Raw genomic sequence first — 13,682 nt, 5'->3', positions numbered from 1 at the left:
CTTGCAATAATATTAGATAAAGTTTAGTGGTAGGTAGTTGAAAAACCCGCACTTAGAAATCAAAAAAGCAACCAAAACTACAAATGATTATAATAATTATCAAATATTTATATATTGTTATTATAAGATTTTTATCCATCAATTTACTGTGCTCATTGTATAAAATTGAACATACATAATTTTGAAAACACTTCTGAGAAAATATATTATAACCAATAGAAAAAATCTTTTTTGAAAAAGTAAGGAATCGAACCTGCATCTCTCGGGTTCGCGCCCATGCACATAGACCACTATGCTAAAGACGCCATACTTAATTTTTTTCTAATGGCTCTTAATACTCTCTAAAGCGCTTTCCAAATTGAGCTACTATTACTACTTATTACTATACTACGTTTTTTCTATTGGTTATATTATATTTTCTCAGAAGTGTTTTCAAAATTATGTATGTTCAATAATTATAATGTTACATTCTTAAATCATATGAATTATTCGTTGAACGAAAAAAATTGTTAAGTATAAAATTTAATACATTGAATACATATGACTTTACAATGGCAAATTAGCTAACCCTCAGATTTTTCAAAATAGTGTTTTATTGGATAATAACATTGCATACAACTAAATACACGCTATGTCGAAAGGATGTTAGCTAAATTTGATTGTAATTTCTTAAAATAGAGGGAAACAAGACTCATTTTTTATTGGGGTTTCCTTAATTGCCTCAATATTGGGAAAATAAAATACCAACTTATTATTTATAATACATCATGGTTTATGTAGATTGTATATTTTAACGTTGACCTAAAACCTTAACAAAAACGTTTTTGTGCTTCCTATAAAATTTGATTTGTGTGCGTTTTGCCTTTTAACAGTCGTTATGTTAAGAGTTATAATATTATGTCACACAATACTACCGTCTCATTTCATTGAGCGTTTCACTACGAGGGGGGTAATATTAAATCAGTAGGGTCACCATTGTGGAATCTTGTTGGATATATCACCAGTGAAATACGGGTAGGCACTTTTGATATCCGATTTGATTTGATTACATAAAAATGTTAATTTATATTGTTTCAGCAATATTATATTACTTCTGAAACAACGCTACATTTTACAAATAAGTAATATAAGTGTTATGAACTCACCGGGAATCGAATCAGGAACCCATTGTATGAGAGGCAAGTACCAGTAACTACCAGTGGCGAAGACTCCATACTAGGCGATACATTGAAGCCTACCTTCTTAAGAAAAATATTTTTTAATTGCATATTGACTTATTTATATAATCACTTGATTATTTATATTCTATAAAATAATTTATTTTACCAACGAGAGATGCCGTAGGTGTAAGAATGTATTACACAAACAATTTAAAAACAATCTACAAAGGTTTTTAAAAATATACCACAGCGTGCCATCTGTCTTGACGTAAATAAAGGTCGGACTATGCTTCAAATAAGTCTCAATTTTTTTCATATGGACTTTACGTCACGTAACCCCGCCCAGTCTATCGAATTATATGAACTAAGGTAAGCTCCGATCGCAGAGTCTAAAATTAAATAATTAATAATTGGATAAATTAAAAAAATAATTTCTATGGTGTTTAATCGAATATTAATAAATATATACTGTTTTTAAAAATAAAAAAAACTTTAATATAATGATTTTTGATGTATATTAGTGTTTTGAAAAAATACGTAATTTAAACTGATCGCTTAATTTGATGTCGTCAGTGAGTTTTTGAAGTTTCATTAAATTAGTGTGTCATTGTCATTAGTGTGTACCTATTCATTAGTAGTACTATCGTATTATCATCTTATTTCTCGTAAGTATACCTGACAAGTGTATTCTTTTTATCAGTTATCCACAGCCTACCTCTTTCCAAAAGTCACCCTTCACCACTGGTAACTACGAGGGCCACGAGTTTGATATACATGAATTGACGATACATGAATTTGAACTTCAAAGGTTCAATGGCATGTTTTAATTTATTCCGATATCATTTGTAAATTGTTCATCTTTTGATTGAAATGAGCTTGAAAATCTTTACGAGCGAAGGAATTTATAAAAAAAAACTTTTGTGTAAAATTTGATATTATTTATCCGAACCTTCTGAGAAAATCGAATAAAAGAGTCTTGAAAGTGAATAAAGGCGGGGAAGACTAAAGAAATTGTCGGGTTTCTAATCTTGCTTCTAGAAAGAAAGCAGAAAGTAAATTGAAAAATAGGTAGGCAGGCATATTAAGATTCAATCTTCCTTAAAATAAATTTCGCTTTACGAATACAATGCTATTTTTTTTATCATACTACGATAGTAGTGCTTTATATTAATGAAAAAATGAATTATTGTGATTTATATCCGTTGATTTTTTGTACAACACATTACCCACTAATTTATCTACCTACTTATGCTATAGATATTAATCATAGGCCTGTTATATCGAAAGAAAAAGTATTGATACCTGGTATCGGTATCGTATCGAAAGCAAACTATCAATACCTACCAAAGTGTTGAAGTATCGGTCAAGAAGTACTACAGGTGCTGTCGCATTGACGTGACAAAAGTCCGAGGACAATAAGTCGTTCGATTTGTCTATGCTTTGCTACTGACCAAAGGACAATAAACGAACGAGTAAATAAGTCGAACTAACAGTTGAGATAGTTAAAAATATCGTAATGTTTTCAGATAATTCCGAAATTTTGTCTTATTTATATGCAGATTTGCATAAAATAATATAGGATTGAAAACAGCACAAATTTTACGTTTTCTTTAAGATTTTCATAAATTCAAAAAAAAAATTGATAATACTTTTTTTTTTAATATAAGGAATTAATCAATAAAAATGTTTGCAGTAATACACTAATAACAATAATTGCAGGTTTTTTTCGGTCCGAATGGTTGCGTATATTAATGTCAAATCGAATTTATGTATTGATTGACGGATAAATTCTGGCAACTCTAAAAGTTAAATATCAAACATGTTTGAAATCCAACGAAGTTGATCTATGGATTTGAAAGTCAGCAAATTTGGGGTGCTCCACTCGAAAAAAAATCCGTAGACTGTAAATCGTCTGACTTGCATGCCGATGGAGAACGGCATAAAAAAATCGCAAAATCAGTATCATCATCGAAAAAAAAGTATCTATATTTTTTGCCGAACCTAGCATAATTAATATATGCGATAGAAACATGGTATAAGAATAATATGTTTAAGAATCATATTTACTGTCAGCCCTCTTGCCCTCTTATAAGATGCGACTCTTTTTCTTTTTCGCAATAAACCAAAAGTTTACTAATAATAATTCTAAAATCACCCTTGATCGTTTTAGACATATTTAAAAAAACTTCAAACTACGTAAATTGACAGATCCGTACACCACGGCAGCGTAAAATTAAATGATAATTTGGCACTGGAGGAAATTGTTAGTTCACAGTTTTAACACGTGGACAAGAAGTTCTTGTTCGATAATAATTACATATATTACTTATATCCATGCAATTTAAAAAAATATTTAGAGTAAATAAATACTGAAATCTCCATAGAAAGTAAAATTATTCTGTAGCTAATGGTTAATTGTGTATTTAATGTAACTAGTTATCTAAACTTTAATAAAATAATCGTAACACCTATCGTAATACTAGAATCGCTAAACTAACTAAGTAACTGAGTAATGTTTTGTTTTTAATTTTTGATAAAAATAAATGTATTTATTTCATAGTGAAGTAGGTCCTAAGTGCTATTATTTGCCCGTTTATTATAGCGTTACATACTTTTATAACAGTAGATAAAGTGAAATTATGCGAGATTCTGAATTATTTCTTGTTTTAATAATTATAATAAAATAAATCGAATTGACTGACAAATTAAGTTATTATGACTAGCAATGACTAGTCATAAAATGTCTGGCAAAGTTGGTGGTTGATCGATTCCTCGATAATCAGATTCTCATACCAAATGGTAAAGTATTACTTATGGACTTCACCCTTTCACGTTTCAGCATCGAAACGTAGGATAAGCACACGGTTTTCACCATTTTCCACGATCCATCGCTACGTCTCACGCTTTTTGTTAAACAATTAATTATGCAGATAGTTTTTTTGAAGTGATAGTAAATAATAGTCGAAGTATGTACTATTTTATGTACCTACACATTTTTACTTATTATAGTTTTCGATAAAATCCGCGACGCACCTTTGTTATCCTCGCGATTCATGTTTCGCGACACATTGGTTGGGAAACATGTATCGCGAGTATAAATAATAATAAACTCAAGAAATGAAAATATAATTAATATTAAATTCTACAGGTTTTTTTTTTTTTATAAAAAAAAAAAAAACCTGTAGAATTTAATATTAATTATATTTTCATTTCTTGTAAAATGGAATTCTACCAAGTAAATGCTAACTCAATTAATTAATAATAAACTCAGTAGGTTATTATCAGTGGTTGGTTGGTTCATACTCACTTACTTAATTGAATCCATCGTCATCAGTAGATGACATTTTTTCGAATTAAAAATTTATGTCAAATTTCATTTAATGGAATGAATAACTGAAGCATAACAAAAAGATTTTTTTTGTTTGAACTTCTAAAAAATAAGAATACATCAAAGCAACGTGGTAAAATAAAAGTTAAGGCGAATTCTTTGCCTCAATTTACGATCAAATGTGACTTCAACGCCATCTAAAGGCATCTACAGGCATCTACCATGAATTTCTAAAAATGTGTTACTAAAAACTTTCGTCGATCGCAACCAGATGGCAATAAAATATAAAATAAAATATTGTGTGTCGCCACATATTAAAAATCATAAGCTTGATAAAAATGCATTTAAATTTATTATATATTTACTTACCTATGTAAAAATATTTACAATTAATATTTTCCCCATAAAATATTTACAATTCTAACATGTCTATTTGATTTGATTTAAAGTGTTTATGATTTTTACATTTTGTTTACCGTAGTTTTTTTTACAGTGGCAATACAAGGGTATCCTGTCCAGTCAATGAACCAGATTTTTTTACGTTGTCAATACGAATTAATATAAATATTTTTCTACAGTAAAATTCATTTATAGTAGTAAATGAACATTTAAGTACAAATGTTTATAAGATTGAGTTTAATCTTGTACAATTGACAATTACATCGAATTTCTACTAGAGGTGGAATAAAAGAATGATATGAAATGAATAGCAAAACAAATGCCATTCGAATTATTATTAAACAAAATAAGGAATATACAGTTGTACTTGGTTATTACTAGGAAGGTTGGACCGGCTGAATGTGCTCGTTATAAGCGGTACTCGTTATATCAGACAATAGGTATTTTTATTGTCGGCGAAGACAACAATTAGACACTTAACTAGTGTTATAAACGTAATCTGTCCCCGGCGGCATCCTGTCCGATCGGATTTTATTGCTTAGGGTCGAAATGTCTTTAAACGATCAACACATTACCAGTATTTTAGCTCGGTATATCCGATAAGTATCTCGTTATAACAGTGAATAAAAATGTACGGAGAAAATCATATACCAAATGTCAACGACTGTTTCCTCATTACATCCGAGATCTCGCTATGTCCGAGATTGTAATAACCGAGTTCGACTGTAGTTATAATTATGACAATGTCGATATTATATAGACATCCCAATTCATTTCGTTTCAACCATGTCCGATCCTAATGGGTTCATATGGGCCTCCACAGAGTGGACGGTTTGTATTAACTAACTAACTATATCTGAGATAAGAATAAAGTAAGACACGCAACGAATTGAATAAAAAAGAAGTTGGAGGTAAGAAAAAACGTAAATAAACATGCGAACAAATCTTGATAAGCAAACCCAAGGACAAAATAAGTGACAAATTAAAAAAAAAATTGTAAAACGTAAGAAAAAAATTTAGAATTTGAAGTAAGAGCACCACTGATTACATAATATTCTAAAAAAAAGACAGAACGTTATTTCTTTGAAAAAATCTAATGTCGATTTTAAAGAACAGTGCAAGATAAAATAAAAGATAGTTTTATTTATTTTACCTATAAATGTGTAAGTGAAATGGATTTGGAGATATAAAAAGAAACCTTATTGGCCCAGTGGTTTCTAGGTGTGGACTTTTGTAATTCCCTGAAGATCTCGAATAAATAATTAAAAATTATCAACACCTATACCATATTCCTAGGTATCTACTATGATTGAAAAGTAGATCTTAATTTTTTGTATTTATGATTGCTTCATAAAAAAACAATATTTACGACTTTATGATGTAGCAGATAAATGAGCAACTAAATAGTGATCCAAATATTATGAAAAGTTCAACTATCAAAGCATCACGGCATAAAATTAGTAATACCACGGTTATACACAATTTATTGTACCTACCTATTGTTATAATTTTCTTAGTTCATTTAATCGTTTTTAATTTAATTTATTTTCAAATTCACCTCTTATGTGTTCATTCACTGAATTGTTTACCCTATATTTTATGGAGACTAATAATAACTTCTATTTTCTACATACTAAATTATCAACCTCCACTTTTTGACAGGACGGCATACAGTTATATAGGCACGTAGATAATAATTTTAAGGCCGTAGACAGGAATGAACGTTTGATGGCCCAAATATAGTACAATAGTATGTATGTAATTAAAGTTAGGGTACAAGTCGGTTATCCTGGATACAGCGGCAAAGACATTTTGAAAATAGCCTATATACTGGATTATTTGTTAGGATTACCTAATCTAACTTAAACTAACCCAAACTAACAAATAATCCAGTACATCGGCTATTTTCAAAATGTGTTTGCCGCTGTATCCAGGATAAACATATAGAACAAAAGTTAGTGAAGTGGAAGTTTGTCGAGGCTGTTTTGATCGGGTTAATTTGTCTTTGAATAATATTGTGACTAGAAATTTTAACAATTCTTATTATTTTTAACATTGTATATTGTTCATAATTTTCGCGACTACCACGTGAATAGACGATTTTTTTTTTACTTATAACATTTTAAACACTTAACATAAATATGGATAAATTGTACAGTTACTAGACAAAGATTAAATTTGATGTGTGTCAGAAGTATCTTAGGCATTTTCGCTCGTATGCTTTCTTTATATTATTATGAAACTATATTTATTTTAAAATCGCTTTATAAAAGGTAGGTACGTCAAAACAGTAATAAATATCTGAAATAATTACACAACACTATTTCAGAAAGTGGAGGTTGATATATGTAGTCCATTGACATATGCTCCAATATCGCAAACAAAAATTATTGACAGCAGAATTAACACAGTTTTTGTCTTCGTACCTGGCGAACCTTTATTTTCAATGTATGTGTGTGTGTATGTATTTTTTAATCTATGCAAGTACTGTTTCAAAAATAGTTCGATTTATTTCCGCGTTAGCAGCATATGTCGATAAAGTCTTGTCAAATATTCATTTTATTTACAATCGATTCGTTAATATACAAAAATACAAGATTATATTTAAATAACTAGCCTAAAAATTATTAAATAATATTTTTAATAGAAACGCTAAGCGTTTTTTGCGATAAATTAAGTCTGAACCGAGATGTTTCGATTTTAATTGCATGCTTTCTAACCTCTAAATCGATGTTTTTTAAATTTGAAAAAAAAGATATAAGGATATAATAAATTCCAATTAACGTTTAGCGTTTCCCTAGGTAATAGATTTACGTACATTTTTATCGTAATTTTGATAATAAATCTTATGTCATTCATTCTTACCACCCGATAGAAATGTACCGAATTTGACACGTATTTTTGGTATATAGAACTCCACGATACATCTTAATTTTTTATTTTATTTTTCTCATTACTTTTGAATATATATTTACCGATTATTAAACTTTTCTAGCTATTTTTCGATAACAACTTTACCTAGAGACATCACCTTAAGGTATTAACTCAGTGGGCCGTTCGAATTATTTATTTTGCTTGCTCTGTTCAATTACATACCCCTTAAAAATATGTCATAATAATTTTACACCGCTCAAAGAAGTATTGTTTTTTTTTTACATTCTTCTCTCTTTGTTTTTGGTTAATTAATTATATATAACGTATATATTATTATCTATTAAGGTAAGAGCTACTATTATGGGCCAGCTTCAATTATTGGCCACTTGCCGATAAAATCTAGTTTTTTAAGATATTAAATCAACATTGCCGTCTGTTAACTTATTAAGAAATCTTATAAATTGTTCCTCCGTTGGTAAAATAGATAACTGTTACTTTAAGCATTACAAAAAAACCTCAAAACCGCATTTTTATCTGACAGTTCGAGCGAAATTGTGAAATAAGTGGGATTTGTTGTAAATTGTAAAAGAACATGACTTCTGTTAAAAGGTATGTTAAACATTTAATATCATACAAAATGCTAATCTAATTGACAAAGTATATATGTATTTAATTTATGTATACATCATTAGACATATATTTTGGAAAAAATAAGTGGGTAGGCATATTATGATGGTGGCCAATAACTGATTCCAAAATACGTCGATTTTCCTTTATCGGCCGGCCTGGTTAATAGTAGAATATGTGACTAATTAGTAAAGTATTACATTTATTTTTATTAGTTGAATAGTGTTTTGACAGTATTATTAATCATCTTTGTTTTTATTATATTTCTCCGACATTCGTAGATAAATGTTGACCACCTGGCCCATAATTGTACTTTTGATGGCCGATAATAGACACTTTTTTCTTGATTGTTCCAGAATAAAAATGCATCAAAATAAACGAATGAAATATAGTCAAGAACGGAAGAATAAAAGAAGCAATAGAGTATATGAAAGACCATAGTGAAGAGTCTTTGCGTTCAGTAACAAGAAGCACGCTAAAATTCAAAACTAAAATTCCTTCCACAAAAATCCTCTACTGAAAAGTTTTGTATGCTGTTCCGATTGTGGGAAAACTTCAATGATTCTCATTTATCCTCTATGCTACGTCAAGATATATGTTAACTTCTAGGTAATCTTCTTTTGAATTTTTGAAAACAATTTCCAACAAGCTCTACGTATTTAATTAAATATACCTCTCTCACTGTAACTCAAGGTGTTCTTGGTATTTTTAAGTAATATATTGCGTATATCTACTAAAATGACGATAAAATTGCATTACGTACTTGATTGAACACTTAATAAGGATGTGTGATTATAATATTACATAATCTGTTTTTTAATTTTTGTTTAAATAATGTTATTAGAGCAATTTTGGGGTGGCCAATAATTGCATCTTTTGGTGGCCAATAATTGAAAAAAGTGGCCAATAATTGTAGATTTCTGCCTTTCTTTTTGATTATTTTTTTTATGATGAAAAATGTATTTTTCAAATGTTATGATAATTGATTATTATGAATAAATAAACAATTTAACAAATTATATTTTTTTATTTCACCTTTCTAATAATATGTGTCCAATAAAAATTAACAAAGTTGAAAAAATCCTTAACTGGCCAATAATTGTAGCTCTTACCCTATATGTATTATAATCTTTTCTTATTTTGTACTTTTCAAACATAAAAAATTATTTTATGGATTTAATATTATCCCTTTGAAACTGGTTTATAAGAGAACTATAACCTGTATATTTTATTGTATATTTATTGAGATTATGGTGAGAGGTTTACGAAAGTCCGGCACCGTGACAGAAAACACGATACGAAGCTTAAATATGATACTACTTCATACGTGAAAACCCACCCCCGTATTCTGTTATATCCCCAACACATACGACCTACGTATTGCTACATAATAGTCTTGTACGAAATCTGTACAAATATGTTTCTCACGCGACTTTATTATTGAGAAACAAAATAAATACTGACTCCACATATGGGTAGGTGGTGAAAGTGTAAAGAGAAAGTTTAATAATTCATTTATATTATTATTAGACGAACCAAAGTTTATTCATACTTATTCAGTGAGTTAAATTAACTTTTAATTAATATGTAATATTTTATAAAATAAATCTCTCACGGGGGTAGTTTTCAAATAAGTTCAAATCCATTTTTTGACAAAGTAAGAAAATGCTACATTTTCATTTCTCATTTGTAAAATTTGTACGTTTATTAGCAATAAAACCTATCTCGTCTTTTTTCTTATCACTTAGATGGCATCTGGGTTTACAATAACGTAATTAGCTGAAATGGATATTGATGCTGTTTGAAAATAAACCTGCTGGATTTGTTGGCTATCGAAAATTAATCCCATATTTAGTAGGCTTCTTAAACGATTTGATGTTGAATTTGATTGAGTTATTAAAATTAAATATTATCAGGCACTCTCAAGAGAATGATCTAGCATTGCCAGTTAAAATATTTAAATAAAATTAAGCTTGGGCAATATGTTATTTTAGTACACGTTCTTATTACTTAATTCAAAGTGGTTGAGTGTATGTAATGTTAATTATAATAAATTTATTGTCAAAGCAGTGAAATAGAAGACACACGTCGTAAAAATAACGAGTCGGTGTTCACTACACATGCTTACATATAACATAGTATGGAAAATGTACATAAGAGTGTATATAAAAACCGATGTGTATAGAGGGAGCCAATATGTCACCTACTTGATGAAATTGGTAGGAGTCTAGCATATCGCAATATGTCATTTGAAGTCTTAGCAATATCATAAAATACCGTAAAGCATTTGAAATTAGTCAATTTCATTATTTGTTAGTTTTAAACATTGTTAAAAGGTCAACAAATAAGGTTTTAAAATACATAGTTAATTTTTTAATTTAACATAAAAGTCTCATGTTGTGGTGGTGAAATCTAATAGAAAAACCGAAATAACAACCAACACAGTGAGTAACTGTGTATAAATTATGTTTGTTTTTTTATTCAAAGCTTTCACATTTCTTGTTTTGCGAGACAATATTTTCACTTGGTCAAATTAAAACGCCTAAGGCATCGCATAATTCTGGTTTAAGTGTACGTTTTTAGGCGCAGAGGCATGGGGGTTTAGAGGCGACGCCGACGCCGACGCTCGACTCAGGTGTAGGGGATTACATATGGGATTTTCACACGGCTCGGAAAAGCGCCGCCGTGCTCCAGCCAGTCGCATTAAACGCTCTGCAAACAACCTTTGCCTACCACTGGCCTCGTTTGAGCATGGCCACACAATAATGCAACAGTAATGCATCCGCCGGTGCACCGCAACTGGCCGGATTACCCTGCGAGTGTGCATATTAATATGCATGTAAATGTAAACAACCAGAGAACAGGCAAAACAATTCTGGAACATAAATTGTTTTAGAAACATGTAAAAGATATTAATAAAAAATATTATACGAAGCTGGTGTCATAACATGCAAATGCATTAACTATATTTTGCTCATATTTATTATATTATGAGATATATAAATGCATTATTTCTTTACTTTCTACTTTGCTACAGTTTATTATCAAATATAACTATTTTTAATATAACATTAAAATTATAGATTCCATAAAGAATTACATAGGTAATTAAATTGATAATAATTATATATATAAATTTTAAACATATTATTCTTATACCATATTTCTATCGTAAATATTATATAAGTATTGACTATGGCCGTCAAAATGGTATCGTAACATTTTGACTGATAGGTACTTTTTCATTCGATATGATACCCTGGTAATGAAATTTTAATATTAATCTTTACGATTTGTAACCGGTTAATGGTATCCACTTATATGATTAATATCAATAATATAAATTACATATTATTATGTTAGTATGTAAACCTCAAAATAATTTTGGTTGCAATTTTACATTAATTAAAACGAATTTTTGTATTAACTTATCTACTTTTTTGTTTTTAACCATTTTCGATACTAAGAAGATCATAATTGGGCAACCATAAAGTAGCAGTTGTATCAACAGTGTTTTTATTACAAGAAATGGATGTTAGCCACTTGTTCAAAACTATTACTTCCATACTCGCGTTTTTCCTCCACCATCCGTCACATCTCCACGTCACTGCAGGCGTATACCGTGACGTAAAGAATGTTAAACACCATTCAATATTGTGTTGAGAGTGTCTCAGGAACAACTTAATACTGTATGGGTTTAAAACCTGGGAGAAACGAAAAAAGGTCGTCAAAGTATTCGAAAATAAATTTTTCGAAAAAATACTTGGACCGGTTAAAGAAAACAAAAGTTGACGCTTCCGCGACCAAACCTTTTGAGTAATTTCAGTCCAATATAGTTAATATTTTCAGCCGCGAAGACTCTAATAGGCTGGCCATGTTGTTAAATGCGACGGATATATAGCTATACATAAGGGTTATAAACGAACCCTTGTGGGCACTTGGCATTTGGGTCAATATCGGAGAACATGGGAAAGTAATGCTAGGAGGAATGCAGAAAAACTGAAAATGACAATCTTAAAAAACTCATGATAGGGACCCTGGAAGATGGTCTTATAATCGATTATGTAAGTCAACGGTGTATAGCGCCAGTTTAAGTAATAAAAATATATACCTAATTTTTTAAATATACCTTTTTTATTCAACGAATACTTCACAAAATTTGAGAATGTAACATTCCATATCGATCGTTCAGTTCATTAGTCAGACATCTCCAAATAACTACTTTTGAGATAATGGATAATACTATTGATTTACGCCCGAATTTTATATATTTTATCAACAGGTGTTTAAAGATTAGGTACTTTTAGAGACATTTAGAGAGGACATTTAGAAATATTCTTTTAATGACCCAGACAATATCAACACTTCGTTTAATTCTATAGAAGTTTATCAGCATTAGCATTTTTTGATGGCATTCTAGAGATATCTGAGTACTGAACCAGGTAGAGTGTAAAATTTTACACAAAACTGCATATTTAGCTCAAATTTCATTTTTTTGGAGTTGTCTGACAAATGAACTGGACGATCGATATATCGAATATACATAATTTGAAAACACTTCAGATATATAGCGACTAGAAAACAATACATTTAAAAAATCGATGGGATTTGAACCCGTATATCCACTGGTATCGCGCTAATATGGTTTAACCAATTAATAAGCTACGAGCCTCATGAGGCTCGTAGGTGAAGTATCTGAATTGTTTTCAAGCTATGTACCTTAATGTTTTGTATGGCGATTTTTTTCATCATATAATTATGTTTATGTATCTTTACTAATAGTATGTAACTATTTATTGAAGTTATGAATTTATAAATACATAAAAAAATAATATATGTATATTTCCTTTAGGACAATGTATTATTATGATTTGATGCCTTTATTCTAGAAACGAAACATGGTCGGCGTGGAAAATATGTTGGCGAAATACAATATTTATATTAATTTATCATGTTTACCGGCGGCTAAGGGTACCGAAATAACAAACAGGGGCCCGGTCTTATGGGCCAATTATACGCTACATGCCCACTAACTTCAGATAAATGCATTTTGCGGTGAAATTTACACCAACGCAACCGGAAAAAATGTATTAGCACGTGGCTTACCCACGAGGGTCGTTAAACGTCCATATTTCATCGGCATTCTGGTGCGGGCTACAGTTATCAAATCCACGTGAATCCGGCCGGCCGCCTTTACAGGATTTTCTTGTACTTTATAACCCGCGCTTTTCTTTCCGCGCAAAATTAAGGCCCGCAACTTGGTCTCGCCGTAATCGGTGGGAGAATTGAAAATT

Source organism: Rhyacophila brunnea, unplaced genomic scaffold (assembly GCF_057557595.1).
Source record: "Rhyacophila brunnea isolate RB1 unplaced genomic scaffold, BYU_Rbru_1.0 scaffold_5, whole genome shotgun sequence".
Lineage (NCBI taxonomy): Eukaryota > Metazoa > Arthropoda > Insecta > Trichoptera > Rhyacophilidae > Rhyacophila > Rhyacophila brunnea.
This window is presented reverse-complemented; position numbering follows the sequence as displayed.